Source organism: Mustela lutreola, chromosome 7 (assembly GCF_030435805.1).
Source record: "Mustela lutreola isolate mMusLut2 chromosome 7, mMusLut2.pri, whole genome shotgun sequence".
Classification (NCBI taxonomy): domain Eukaryota; kingdom Metazoa; phylum Chordata; class Mammalia; order Carnivora; family Mustelidae; genus Mustela; species Mustela lutreola.
The window spans coordinates 87687864-87702098 of NC_081296.1; the positions used below are offsets into that span (position 1 = coordinate 87687864).

Genomic DNA, 14235 nt, shown 5'->3' on the forward strand with positions numbered 1-14235 from the left:
GCATTTCTATGAAGAAAATGTAACTAAAAGAATGATCTGAATACTCTCCACAATATCATAAATACCTGTTCCTCAGGTAAACTTATTTTAAAAATCTAGTCATAGCTCACAAGTCATTCAAAACCTGTGGGACACAGCAAAAGCTGTTCTTAGAGGGAACTTTAGCAATACAGGTTTACCTCAAGGAGCAAAAAAATCTTAAGTAAACAACCTAACCCTACACCTAAAGGAACTAGAAAAAGAACAAACAAAACGTAAAATCAGCAGAACAAAGGAAATAATAAAGATTAGAGCAGAAATAAATGATATAAACTAAAGAAACAATAGAACAGATTGATAAAAATCTAATCAGATCCTAGCATAGAGATCAGGAGTACCTGAATCAGTCAGCTATTTGAAATGAATCTGAAAAAAAGAAAGAAAGAAAGAAATGTTGTCTTCGTCTCCTCTTCTCCTAAGTGTGAGGTCTATTATTCCCATCATTTTTTGTTTGGTTTTGTTTTTAGGAAGAAAATAATCATATTCACCTTGGAAATGATTTTTTTTTTTAAGATGTTATTTATCAGAGAAAGAGAGAGCACACACACAAGTAGTGGGAGCAGCAAGCAGAGAGAGAAGCAGGCTCCCTGCTGAGCAAGTAGCCCTGTACAGACTCCATCCCAGGACCCTGGAACCATGACCTGAGCCAAAGACACAGGGAGAACAACCCAGGAGTCCCTGGAAGTGATTTTGAATAGGCCAGATGTTACTTTTAAAAGGCAAGAATTGCCATGATTTATAGTATTCAATCCAATGGCCCATAAAATCTATTTTGGCCATTTTCCATAGACCCATTAAAAAAATAATAACTGTGGTAAAATGGGGTTGAAAATAATTTGTTACCAAGGGGCCAAAGGTGAGATTCTTCATTGTAAACATTTAATTTAAGGATTGAATTTTAGCAGAGAGAGATTAAGAACAGTAGGTAATTGTTGATGATTCATTAAACAGAAGATGATTTTCAACCTTTTGTTCCTGTTGGAAACAAGTCCTTCCAAAGTTGGAAATAACCTTCCATATTCAGGTGCTGTTGGTTGATGAGGTTCTGACCATGGTAATTCCTAAATATTAATGAAAGAGCAGATTAAAGTAGATGATCTGCTAATTTTTTACTGGTATGATTCAGACTTATTATACAAAGATACTCTTAAGGAATTTACTTTGCCCTTCTCAATCTTGAAGAAATGTGGTTAGATTGGAGTATAATCTTGCTAACCATTGCATGACTTTCCATATGATCCTACTTTATCATAGGGTGGCTAGCCTTTGCCTTACTTTCTTACACTACTTAAAAACACACCCTTTGGGGCACCTGGGTGGTTCAGTGGGTTGAAGCCTCTACCTTCGGCTCAGGTTATGATCTCAGGGTCCTGGGATCGAGCCCTGCATCAGGCTCTCTACTCAGCGGGGAGCCTGCTCCCCTCTCTCTACCTGCCTCTCTGCCTAATTGTGACCTCTGTCAGATTAATAAATAAAATATTTTTTTAAAAACCACATTCTTTGTAATCAAGAGAATACACACACACACACACACACACACACATTGCTCTTCTTTCACAATCAAAAGAAGCTGTAGGTGGATATTCTTGTTTTCTTTAGCTAAAGAATCCTTTGTCCATTCATGAGTGGTCTGGAATCTTATTAGCAAACAAAATTTGCCCATGGCTTTTATATCAGCGTTACTGTCACACTGTGTACACAGGAGGAGATGGAAGACTCTAAAAATAACTAATCTAGCTTCAGAAAATGGACTGAACTATATATGCTACATATTCCACAGACTTAACAATCTGGGCAAGAGAATATTCTAGGAACAAATCACAACTAAAATCCGTATTCTCCTTTCATTGAGGGTTTTCCCCGTCCTCTTTTCCCTTAACCTGGGCAGGCTCCAGGGTTTTGTAAGACGCAACTTGCAGTCTCAATAAACAGAACATAGAACGTTCTTTTCATAGTGGTTTCTACAGTCACACACATTCTGTATTGTAACATCGATGAAATTATTACAGTATTTTTTAAATAATAATAGGGCAATTGCAGCATAAACAATGAATTCTGGAACACTGAAAAGAAATAAAATAATAATAAAAAAAAATAGGACAATTGCTTTTGCCCACTGACCTATTTCAGTCACTGAAACAATGTTCTTGTCCAGAGATGTGCTTATTTCTTATTGAGAGATTAATACAAGTATATTTTGAGGCTGTTGATTTGTTTGCTTGTTCTAGTTTTTAAATTTTAAGTGTTAGTAAGTTTATTTGTAGCTATAATGTGTAAGTGGGCAGCTTTTCCTTTCTTTCAGAAATAAAGCAGAAAGTGACTAATATTTTCATCTGCTTCTGAATTCTTACTCATAGGCTCCCTGCCCCTCCTTCTGTCATGTTACACAACATTAAGGAACCTGGAACATAATGTCAGCCTCTTTCTAAAGGCACTGGATGATGTTTACACACTTCAGCTTCTGGCACTGACAAGGCGACTGGAGTCAAATGTAAATCATCGTGTTTATCATTCCCAGTCAAATATGTTGTGCAATGGGTAGCAATGGGCACTGTGTGAAAGGTTGCCTAAGAAGCAGCCCCAGCTTTAAGATTAGTCAGCTTCTTTCTGTGAGGTGTGTGTGACCAAGATACTAGAGATCGTTGGTGACGGAAAGACAGGCTGGCCAATGACAAGAACCAAAAGGAGGGGAAACCCAATTCTTGGCAGACTACTGAATCTTAGCAAAAGGCATTTGTTCTCTGAGGTACAGAGGCTGAGAGGCTCCTGAGAAACATGTGAGGGGAAGGATTTTGTTTTCTTACTTTTTACTATTTTACATGAAAACTTCCTCCTGTAAAAACCTTAGAAGTCAGTGTGATTTCGGGTCACGTTAATTTACAATAGAACTAAACAATGCTTTCTAGAGAAATCTTTTGTCTTTTTGTTATAAAAGGTTTAATTATTAATAAGAACATGACCACACTAAAAAAACATTAGAGAAACAAAGCAAGAGGAACACATTCCTAGTCCTTTACAGTATCACAGTAGTGTACTTTCTCATCGTTGAATTGTTTTACTTGGTTGTAATCATCCAGTTACAGGATTTTGTCACATAATTTCTTGGTAACTTATCAAAAGCTTTTTTTTTTAACTTTTTATTTTAAGGATTTCATTTATTTGACAAAAAGAGAGAGATAGTGAGAGAAAGAGAAAGAGAGAGAGAGAGCACAAGCAGAGGGAGCTGCAGAGAGAGGGGGGAAGCAGGCTCCCTATTGAGCAAGGAGCCCAATGCAGCTTGATCCCAGGACCCTGAGATCATGACTCACACTGAAGGCAGACTCTTAACCAACTGAGCTATCCAGACGCCCCTATCATAAGCTTTTTGCCCCATAGTGTACAAAATCATATTTTAAATAATTGAATAATATTCCATTGGTTCAGCATACGGTTGGACGAATGTTCACTTTTTTTTTTTTTAAAGATTTTATTTATTTATTTGACAGAGAGAAATCACAAGTAGGCAGAGAGGCAAGCAGAGAGAGAGAGAGAGAGGAGGAAGCAGGCTCCCTGCTGAGCAGAGAGCCCGATGCGGGACTCGATCCCAGGACCCTGAGATCATGACCTGAGCCGAAGGCAGCGGCTTAACCCACTGAGCCACCCAGGCGCCCTGTTCACTTTTTTTTTGATTCCTCCTCCCCTCATCAATGTTCACTGTAACCATTCTGATAGGCTGCTTCCATTTTATGCTGTTATTGTTATAAATAACACTGCAGTGTTAAAATACAGCTTTATAGTATAAAAATGTTTAAAAATTAAAGGTGTTAAGGGACATCTTGCTGGCTAAGTCAGTAGAGCATGTAACTCTTGATCTTGGGTTTGTGAGTTCAAGCCCCACACTGAATGTAGAGATTACTTTAAAAAAAAAAAAAAAATCCTTTACTGAACTCTACATCTGAAGCTCATTATGTACTATATATTGGCTAATGGAATATAAATTTTAAAAATATTTTAAAAATAAAAAATAAAAACAAATTTAAGGTGATTTATATCAAATATAAAACTTGTATAAAGCATATATGAGCAACTTAAAGATTAATAAAATGAACAGCTTAGTATTCACTTCCAACTTAGGAAATGAAACACTGCCTGTAACTTGGAAGCCTGGCTGTGTGGTTCTCTCTGGTTGCATCCTGCTCTCTTCTCCCCTATAGAAATAACCACAAGTCTCAATGTTTTGTTTATTAATTTTTAATATTTTTCATTTTCCCTCAGGGTAGATTCTTTCCAGGAGAATTTAATAATTAAGGTAAGTGGGTTGTATTTATTCTTATTAGGGCTAGTCTCTGATGTTGGTGGAAAGCATTGGCTTACATTTTTCCTTCAGAAATTATCAGGCTTGACACACCTGAGTAGGCAGGGTGGGCCCACACACCAGAGAAAAATTTGCCTCATAAGGAGTGCAGTCTGTGCCAGCTTTCTGCTGTATGAGGATATTAAGGGTTAGGACTGAGAACCTGTATAGCACAGAGGTGATTCTGGATTACTTAGATGAGAGTTATCCTCCCTCCTCTTAGGTTTTTCTCCATTCTCTAGTCATTTTGGTTTTGACTTCTTATTATTTTAATTACTCATTCATTTAAAAAAGGCAGTTCTTTCTGTTCAGGCTATTGGTGTCAGTCTTCTGGGATAAACGCAACATAATGATGTTCAACTTCACCTAGCCCCAAGGAATCAGATGGGTCCGGTCTCACTGTCAATTTTGAAAATGGAGAAACTAAATTTAAAAATAATTGGCCAATAATAGTACTAATCAGGGTGGTTAGCTTTCAAGTCTATAGTAAAAGCTGCAGTCGAAGTTTTCTGGTCACTTGCATTAGAATCAGTTTAAGATACTTGGTACATAGAGATTCCTGCACTTGTGGCCTTCCAAATCATAATCTCTGGATTTGGGGTCCAGGACGCTACAGTTTAATAAGCACCTCAGATGACCTTCAGTACCCTAAACTCCTTTGCTCAGGGGCAGCAACCTAAGAAAAGTGATATAGTAAATATTCCCATTATTTTCTAGTACGTTTATCTTTGTTAAGCACTGACATGTAGGGTCGAGTAGCCATTTAGTGATCCTTTCTGTGGGACCCAATTGTGACCGCTTTTGCTAGACAAGCATGGAAAAACCATACCCAGAGCCATACCAGACTGTGCTTGATTGTAGAAGTTAAGCAGGGCTGGGTCTGGTTAGTGCTTCGATGGGGCAATTGAAAAGCCCAGTTACTCACTTTGATTTTGAAATATTAATACCAGGGGCGCCTGGGTGGCTCAGTGGGTTGAGCCTCTGCCTTCGGCTCAGATCATGATCTCAAGGTCCTAAGATCAAGCCCCACGTCTGGCTCTCGGCTCCAAGGGGAGCCTGCTTCCCTCTCTCTCTGCCTGCCTCTCTGCCTACTTGTGATCTCTCTCTCTCTGTCAAATAAATAAATAAAATCTTTTTTAAAAAAAGAAATATTAATACCATAGGGAGAATTACCCTTCAAGTGAGGTCTAGGAACCACCTTAATTATTTGTATCAAATTAGCAGTAAATTTTCATTGACTCTGACCAAGAGCAAGAATGAGATACCAGATGAATGCAGGTGAAAGCATTTGCCTGAAGCAAAGACCAGGGTTCAGTGACAGTTTGTGCCAAGCACACTCTGTTTTCTTTCCAGTTTGGAGTAGTGCCCTTTGTCTGTGACCTTGATACTCAGAATTGTTTTGTGCAGCATTAGCCTGCATAGCACTGGTTCTGCTTTCTAATGGTCTTTGAAGCAGGAATCCTTATGACCGCACCAAATCTGGAGGGACTTACAAGGGACAGAAGTGCAGAGAAATTAGTTGTTGAAAAGCTAAAAGACAATACTTGGAAAAACAGTATAAACATAGAAGTAGAAAGTCAAGTGGAGTCTGGAAAGAAACATTAGAAGTAACCTGAGAGACACAGACATTCTCCACATTCATTCTCAATTAATATAGCTTGGGAGGTTGCTAAGCAAAACCCTTCCGAGAATTGAACCTGAGATCCTATTTAATACACATTGGCTGTCTGGAACAGTGAAGGAACCCTCTAGCTGAAAATCAATTGCTCTGTAAGAATTGTCATTACTAAAATAGTTATTACTGAAACTACATGATATTTGACAGAGTTTCTCTCCCTTTTTTATTTCATTTGTCTGTGTTATCAGAAATTTGCCATACTTAAGGACCTAGCAATGATAATTAGGAATATTACACATTCAAAAAAAAGGGAATAATACACATTTCAATATTAATATGTGTAGACTTTCTTGAAATTTGAACTTAATATTTAACCCAGAAAAAAATAAAGATGAACCAGTTGGTGAATGTCAAGTAGGCCATAAATATACTAAGAATGTTCAATTTTAGTAACAAGAATAACAGTAACAACATCAATGAGGGGGGGAATCAAATAATAAACTATATGTATATTTTACATTTTTATGGAGGCTATTAAAATAGTATATCCAAGGAATCTTATTATTACTATTTTTTTAAGATAAAAAAAAAAGATTTATTCATCCATTTTAGAGAGAGAGCACAAGCAGTACAGGAAGAGGGAGAGGGAGAGAAAACCCCAAGCAGACTCTGAACTGAGTATGGAGCCCAACTTGGGGCTTGATCTCACCACTGTGAGATCACTACCCAAACTGAAACAAGAGTTGAATACTTCATAGACTGTGCCACAAGGCACCCCCGATAGTGTATGTGTGTGTGCGTGTGTATATGTATATATACATATTTATATGTATATATGTATACATATATATATATTTTTTTAAGTATTTGATTTATTTATTTGACAGAGAGAGAGAGCACACACCAAGCAGGGGGAGCAGCAGAGGGAGAGGGAGAAGCAGGCTCCCTATTGAGCAGGGACCTGGATGTGGGGCTCGATGCCAGGATGCTAGCTAGAATCATGACCTGAGCCAAAGGCAAACACTTAGCCAAATGAGCCACCCTGGTGTCCCCCAAGGTATCTTTCTACTGTTTATTTGGTGATCTGCATTTTAGGTTAAGTTCTGTCTCTACAATACAAAATAATGTCAAACTGATCTCAACAGTATTTATGAAGAGAAAATATGAATGATAAGATAGTAATAATTCAGCAGTTAAGGAATTTCAGACCAATTACCAATATCATACTGATTGATGAAACACTAAAGTTGGGATAAAGCACATTTCCCACTTAATTTAACCTTATGAGGGAAATTCTTTTTTTTTTTTTTTTTTAAGGTTCTATTTATTTATTTGACGGTGGGGTGGAGGGAAGCAGGCTCCCTGCTGAGCAGAGAGCCCCGATGCGGGGCTCAATTCCAGGACCCTGGGATCATGACCTGAGCTGAAGGCAGAGGCTTCACCCACTGAGCCACCCAGGTGCCCCAAATTCTTCTCTTTTTTTTTTTTTAATGATTTTTTATTTATTCATTTGAGAAAGAGAGGGAGTAAGAGCAGGAATGGGGGAAGGGTCAGTGGGAGAGGGAGGAACACACTCCCTGCTGAGCACAGAAGCCTGACTCAGGGCTCAATCCCAGGACCCTGATCATGACCTGAGCCAAAGGCAGCTGCTTAACCAACTGAGCAACCCAGGTGCCCCAAATTCTAGACACTATTCAACAACAGAAATCATATGTATAAGTGAAAGAAATTATAGATGAATATGAATTTGATGCCAGATAGGAGTTTTCCTAAGCGAAAAAAAAAAAAAAAAAAAGGACAAAGAACAATAAAGGCAAAAAAAACAAATGAATGAAAATCATAGCTTTGGTTACATAAAAATGTAAAACTTATTGATACAAAAACATAACCAATGTTAAAACTAAATAACAGGGGCTTTTGGGTGGTTCAGTGAGTTAAAGCCTCTGCTATAGGCTAATGTCATGATCCCAGAGTCTTGGGATCAAGCCCCACCTGCATTAGGCTCTCTGCTCAGCCGGGAGCCTGCTTCCTCCTCTCTCTCTGCCTGCCTCTCTGCCTACTTGTGATCCCTGTCAAATAAATAAATAAAATCTTAAAAAAAAAAAAAAAAAAAGAGTCCCATATCTTCTTCTTTTTTTTTTTTTTATATATTTATTTGTCAGAGAGCGAGAGAGAGAGAAAGCAAGCAGCTGGAGCAGGAGGCAGAGGGAGAAGCAGGCTCCCTCCTAAGCAAGGAATCTAGTTCAGGACTCCATTCCAGGACCTGGGTTCATGACCTGAGCCAAAGGCAGGTGCTTAACTGACTGAGCCACCCAGGCATCCCAAGTACCATGACCTACTGACTGAGCCAGCCAAGTGCCCAGAAATGGGAACATTTTAACATTTGTGCGAATGCCCTTTTTGGTGAGTAATTTATATTAAATTTGTTTAAGTATACATCCCTCTGATTCATCGTTCTTACAGTGGCATTTGTACTAGAATGGGAAAGAAATGGGGGTACAAATAAAAATGAACAGGCATGTTCAGAATATCTTTTTATATAATATTGAAAAATTGAAACAATAAAAATCAAGAAAATGATGTAAGTCTATTCCTAGGATACACTAATACTAAATGATGGTGAAAACTCATATTTTTCTCACAAAATGTTATATGTGAAAAAAGCACTAAAAATAGTAAAGTCTGATCCCACTTTTTAAAAGTCTGTACATAGTTGTAGAAAAAGAATGGAGAAATATCCACTAAAATATTTATGGTTGTTTCTTCCAGATGATGGGATTCTGAGTTATTTTTACCTTACTTTATGCTTTTTAAAAATTTTTTTATAATAAACGCATATAATTTTAAAAATCATTTAAAAGCAAACATTTTAAGTTAAACAACAGTATTAACAAGTTAAAGAGTATGACATTCAAATTATTTCCTAAATCTTTGTCTCTGACTCACAAGGAAATTTTGCTTCTAAGCAGATTCTGATCTGTATTAAAATAGAGGCTGGTTTAGATTTTTTGTTTCCTGAGAGAGGAAGCAGAAGATAATGCAAAAAATGGCTGTTTCACTGCCTTTGGCTCAGGTCATGATCTCAGGGTCCTGGGATCGAACCCCACATCGGGCTCTCTGCTCAGTGGGGAGCCTGCTTCCCCCTCTCTCTCTGCTTGACTCTCTGCCTACTTGTGATCTCTCTCTCTCTGTCAAATAAATAAATAAAATCTTAAAAAAGAAAGAAAAGAAAAAGAAAAAATAATAGCAAACTGCAGATAGCATTTGAGTCACAGAGAATGGTAGAGGTCATGGGATACACAAGCCCCAAATTTCCTTAAGGATGTCCCACTAATTCTAATTCTGAAGCTGGCACCTCTTGTTAATGCTTGGATGTTGTTGCCACGTTTTAGACAAAAATGCCCTTATCTGTTCACTGATGATCAACTCATGGCATTATTATCAAAGATCTATCCAGGAGGGGGTGGGAGGTTGGGGTACCAGGTGGTGGGTATTATAGAGGGCACGGATTGCATGGAGCACTGGGTGTGGTGAAAAAATAATGAATACTGTTATGCTGAAAATAAATAAATTTAATTTAAAGAAAAAAAGATCTATCCAGGATAGATTAACACCTAGTAATAAAGAAACAGAAGGTGTGGGCGCCTGGGTGGCTCAGTGGGTTAAGCTGCTGCCTTCGGCTCAGGTCATGATCTCAGGGTCCTGGGATCGAGTCCCGCATCGGGCTCTCTGCTCAGCAGGGAGCCTGCTTCCTGCTCTCTCTCTCTCTCTGCCTACTTGTAATCTCTCTCTGTCAAATAAATAAATAAAATCGGGGCGCCTGGGTGGCTCAGTTGGTTGGACGACTGCCTTTGGCTCAGGTCATGATCCTGGGGTCCAGGGATCGAGTCCCACATCGGGCTCCCAGCTCCATGGGGAGTCTGCTTCTCCCTCTGACCTTCTCCTCGCTCATGTTCTCTCTCACTGTCTCTCTCTCAAATAAATAAATAAAATCTTTAATAAATAAATAAATAAATAAATAAAATCTTTAAAAAAAAAAAAGAAAGAAACAGAAGGTGTATGGGAAGAAAAGCTTTCCAGCATTACTCTTAGGGTCCCCAGCTGGGCCTGAATACTAAACTGACAGAGAGTGATTAACAGGAGAAAAGCATCAAATTTATTTATTTTTAATATTTTATTTTTTAAAGATTCATTTATTTGACAGACAGAAAGACAGAATAGGCATGGGGAGCAACAGGCAGTGGGAGAGGGAGTAGCAGGCTACCCGCTGAGCAGAGCACCCGACGTGGGGCTCAGTCCCAGGACCCTCAGATCATGAGCTCAGCCAAAGGTAGATGCTTAACTGACTGAGCCACCGAGGTGCCCCCAAATTTACTTAATAGAAGTTTTACATGACATGGGAGCCTTCGTAAAGAAATGAAAACCTGAACAAGCACAGTTAAGCCTGAGACTTTTTTTTTTGAGATTTTATTTATTTATTTGACAGACAGAGACAGAGATCACAAGTAGGTGGAGAGGCAGGCTGAGAGAGAGAGAGAGAGGAAGAAGCAGGCTCCCTGCAGAGCAGAGAGCCCAGCTCGGGGCTCAATCCCAGGACCCTGGGATCATGACCTGAGCCGAAAGCAGAGGCTTTAACCCACTGAGCCACCCAGGCACCCCTAAGCCTGAGACTTTTTATACTAGGTCTGATGAAGAGTAGAAAGTCATAGAAAACTGTGATACAACAAAAGGGTCTGGGCTAAGGGTAGTAAACTGGGGAGAACTTAGCAAGGCCTGTGTGGACTCCTCATCCCTCCATCTTCAGAGATTTCCTCTGAGTGTAGGGAGTGCACTTCCCAGGAGAGGGTCTTATGACCTGCTTCAGAGGAGCAGAAGAGTTCGGAAGTCCTTCCTGCACCTGCTGTTTCTCAGTCTTTCAGCTTAAAATATTGAATATGCCCAAGAACCATATTTTGAGGTAGAATGTTCTGAAACCTGTGAGAGGGATATAGGAGGGCCTCTGGTGTCTTGACTGTCACCAGTGCCAAGTCCATAACAAAGTTTTCTCTGATCTCTAGTGAAAATGTCAGAGTTGGGACGCCTGGGTGGCTCAGTTGGTTGAGCGGCTGCCTTCGGCTCAGGTCATGATCCCAGCGTCCTGGGATCGAGTCCCACATCGGGCTCCTTGCTTGGCAGGGAGCCTGCTTCTCCCTCTGCCTCTGCCTGCCACTCTGTCTGCCTGTGCTTGCTCTCGCTTCTCTCTCTATGACAAATAAATAAAAAAATAAAAAATCTTAAAAAAAAAAATGTCAGAGTAAGTTTCACAACTGTCATTTTGGGAGGAATTCTCTGCTCAGATTATATCTAACGTACTTTTTTTGTTGTTTAAACCGTATGAAATTATTGTGATATTGTAAGTGATATGTTCGTTTTTTTAAATTTTGTATTTGTGAAAATAAAAAATTGGCAATTCTTTGTCTCCTACCACCTTCAATTTTCTTTGGAAATCTGAAACTAAAAAATCTGAACACTGTTGGTCTCATCAAACTTCCTTATCTCTATGAATGAAAAAAACTGAGGTTCAGAAGGGAATGGAGATTTTCCCAAGGTTTTACAGTGACAATGGAGATAATTTCTTTCACCGCCTGATCACACAGTAAAGAGTCTTCAAAGGCTCATCCTTCTGAATTGGAAAACATTTGGGAAATTCTTTGTAAGCCTCTTTAGGGCAACTGACCATAGGAAAACTTTTCAACTGACCATAGGAAACCAGAAATCACCATCATTTTGAACATCTTGTTAAAGGAAATCAGAGGGACTCCTGGGTGGCTCAGTCAGTTAAGCATCTGCCTTTGGCTCGGGGCATCGTCCCAGAGTCCTGGGATTGAGTCACATAGTGGGCTCCCTGCTCAGTGGGGAGCCTGTTTCTCCCTCTGCCTCTGCTGCTCCCCCCTGCTTGCTTTCTTTTTCTCTCTCAAATAAATAAAATCTTTGAAAGGAAAGAAAAAAAAAAGGGAAATCAGAGCCAGGCAGTAGTTTAGTTGGTATGAACAGATTTTATTCAGGAATTATTACAATAGGGGAAAAGAGACCTCAGTGTAGAACTGGGCACAGTTCCAATACAGCATGATCTACTGGAGATTTATAGGTAGAGGGCTGTATGGGGGTCAGTGGATGGAAACTTACTAAAAGGAAACATCATGGGTAAGGAAGGATTCTGGCTAGGCCAGCTTAATAAAATTATTGCTAAAGGCAGACCTGGGTTATGAATGGCAGGAGATTCTCTCTAACCTGACTTAGCAGAATCCTTGCTAAAATTGGATGTTGCAGAGACAGACACAGAAGCCAAAGGCGAGGCCTATTTGAGAAAAGGTTTCAGAAGAACCTAATTAGTGTTTGGTCAAGGAGAGAGTCTCTGTAGGTCTTTCATTCAGAAGAACAAAGATGTTACAAAGGAATGAAGGCCTGGTAATAAGTTACTTCAGTCAATGGGGGCACACACACACACACACACACACACACAGTTATTTCAGAATAATATCTGCCTTCTTTACCCTTCCCCCATACAAAAGTAATTTTTTTTTTTTTTTAAGATTTTATGTATTTATCTGAGAGAGAAAGAGAAAGAGAGAGCATGAATGGGTTGGGGAGGAGAGGGAGAAGCAGACTCTCTGATGAGTAGGAAGTCTGAAGATATGGGCCTGATCACAGGACCCTGGGATCATGGCTTCAGCCTAAGGTAGACATTTAACTGACTGAGCTACCCAGGTGCCCCAAAAGTAAATTAATTTTAAATATCAAAATATAGGGCGCCTGGATGGCTCAGTGGGTTAAGCCTCTGCCTTCAGCTCGGGTCATGATCTCAGGGTCCTGGAATCGAGCCCCACATTGGGCTCTCTGCTCAGCAGGGAGTCTGCTTCCCCCCTCTCTCTGCCTGCTGCTCTGCCTACTTGTGATCTCTCTCTCTCTGTGTCAAATAAATAAATAAAAATCTTTTAAAAAAAATCAAAATATACTCAACACAAAGTTCAAAATACCTCCGGATTAGCATAAAATAGCTAACTTCTTATAATAAATATTATGTAAAAATTATACATATAATGTATATATTTATCATTATTTCTAATTTATCTATGTAGATCTCTAGCCCTGGGTTCAAGTCTGCTTGATGAATAGATCCCTCTGAGCCTGTTTCCTCATTTATAAAAAGGGTATAATTCGATTGGTGTTATGTATCTCACAGCATAGTTGTGAACGTAGGGTAAGAAAGTACAGATGGAGCGGTGCCAGGGTGGCTCAGTCAGTTAAGCATCTGACTCTTGGTTTCATCTCAGGTCATGATCTCAGGGTCATGAGATCCAGCTCTGCGTTGGGCTCTGCACTCCGCGTGGAGTCTGCTTGTCCCTCTTTCTCTGCTCCTCCCCTGTACTCTCTCTCATAAATAAATAAAATAAAAAAATTTAAAAAAGAAAGTATAGATAGAAACTCTTTATAAATTGTAAAAGGCAATGCGAATGTTATAATTAAAAATGTAGACAAAAAATATTCTTTTCGTCATAGCAAACCATCTGTTATAATCATAATATTTATTCAAATGCAAATGAAGACTTAAACCATCTCTCTTTTTGAGTTTAGTGATAAAATTAGATAATAGGCTTCTGGGAACAATGGCCTTTCCAACAGATTTGGAAAGCAATGTGACAGTGTCCATAAAAACCCTCTTTTAAGTATTCTGCATTGCGGAGCATGGTTCAAGCAAACCTTGGGAAATTGCCCATTTTTGTGGGTCAATCTGACAGAAAATCAGCAATTCCTTTTGAATCAACTTATTCTAATGCATCAATCTATATAGGCAAAATCCAAAAAGGATTAAAGGCCTACTAAAATTCTCAGGGGCTTCTCATAAGAATCTCCAGTGTCTCCTATGGCTGCTCAGTGCTTCTAGGAGCTGAGTAAATTTTGGCATTCTTATCTTACAAATGAAAAAATGAAGATACAGATTTGCATGTCTATCACATAATCAGATCAGCACAAGACTCATTTTGATGACTTTTAGTCATGTTCAGGCCTCCTTGGTTTAGGACAGTGGGGCAGTGGTAGTTGAATAGATTTAACTATTCTTCTCAGAGTTTCAGAACAACATGTTCTATTGTAGGCTATTGTGAAGGTTCTGCTGGTTCCAAGCTCATTATCATGTATCTAACCAGTTCTTTCTCAAGCCAGGCTATAAGCTTAAAATTCAGCTCTGTCTTCTTTTCCATTCTGT

The 14235-nt window shown here is 39.1% G+C and overlaps 1 long non-coding RNA gene across 6 annotated transcripts in view; it reads left to right on the forward strand.

Annotated features, from left to right (window-relative positions):
* The window catches only part of LOC131836442 (uncharacterized), an 81574-nt gene that overhangs the window by 18869 nt on the left and 48470 nt on the right, over positions 1–14235 (forward strand). For all 6 annotated transcript variants that reach the window (XR_009355607.1, XR_009355609.1, XR_009355608.1 and 3 more), the window contains one exon: positions 4294–4327. This is a non-coding gene — a long non-coding RNA (uncharacterized LOC131836442). The remainder of the gene's footprint in view (positions 1–4293; positions 4328–14235) is intronic.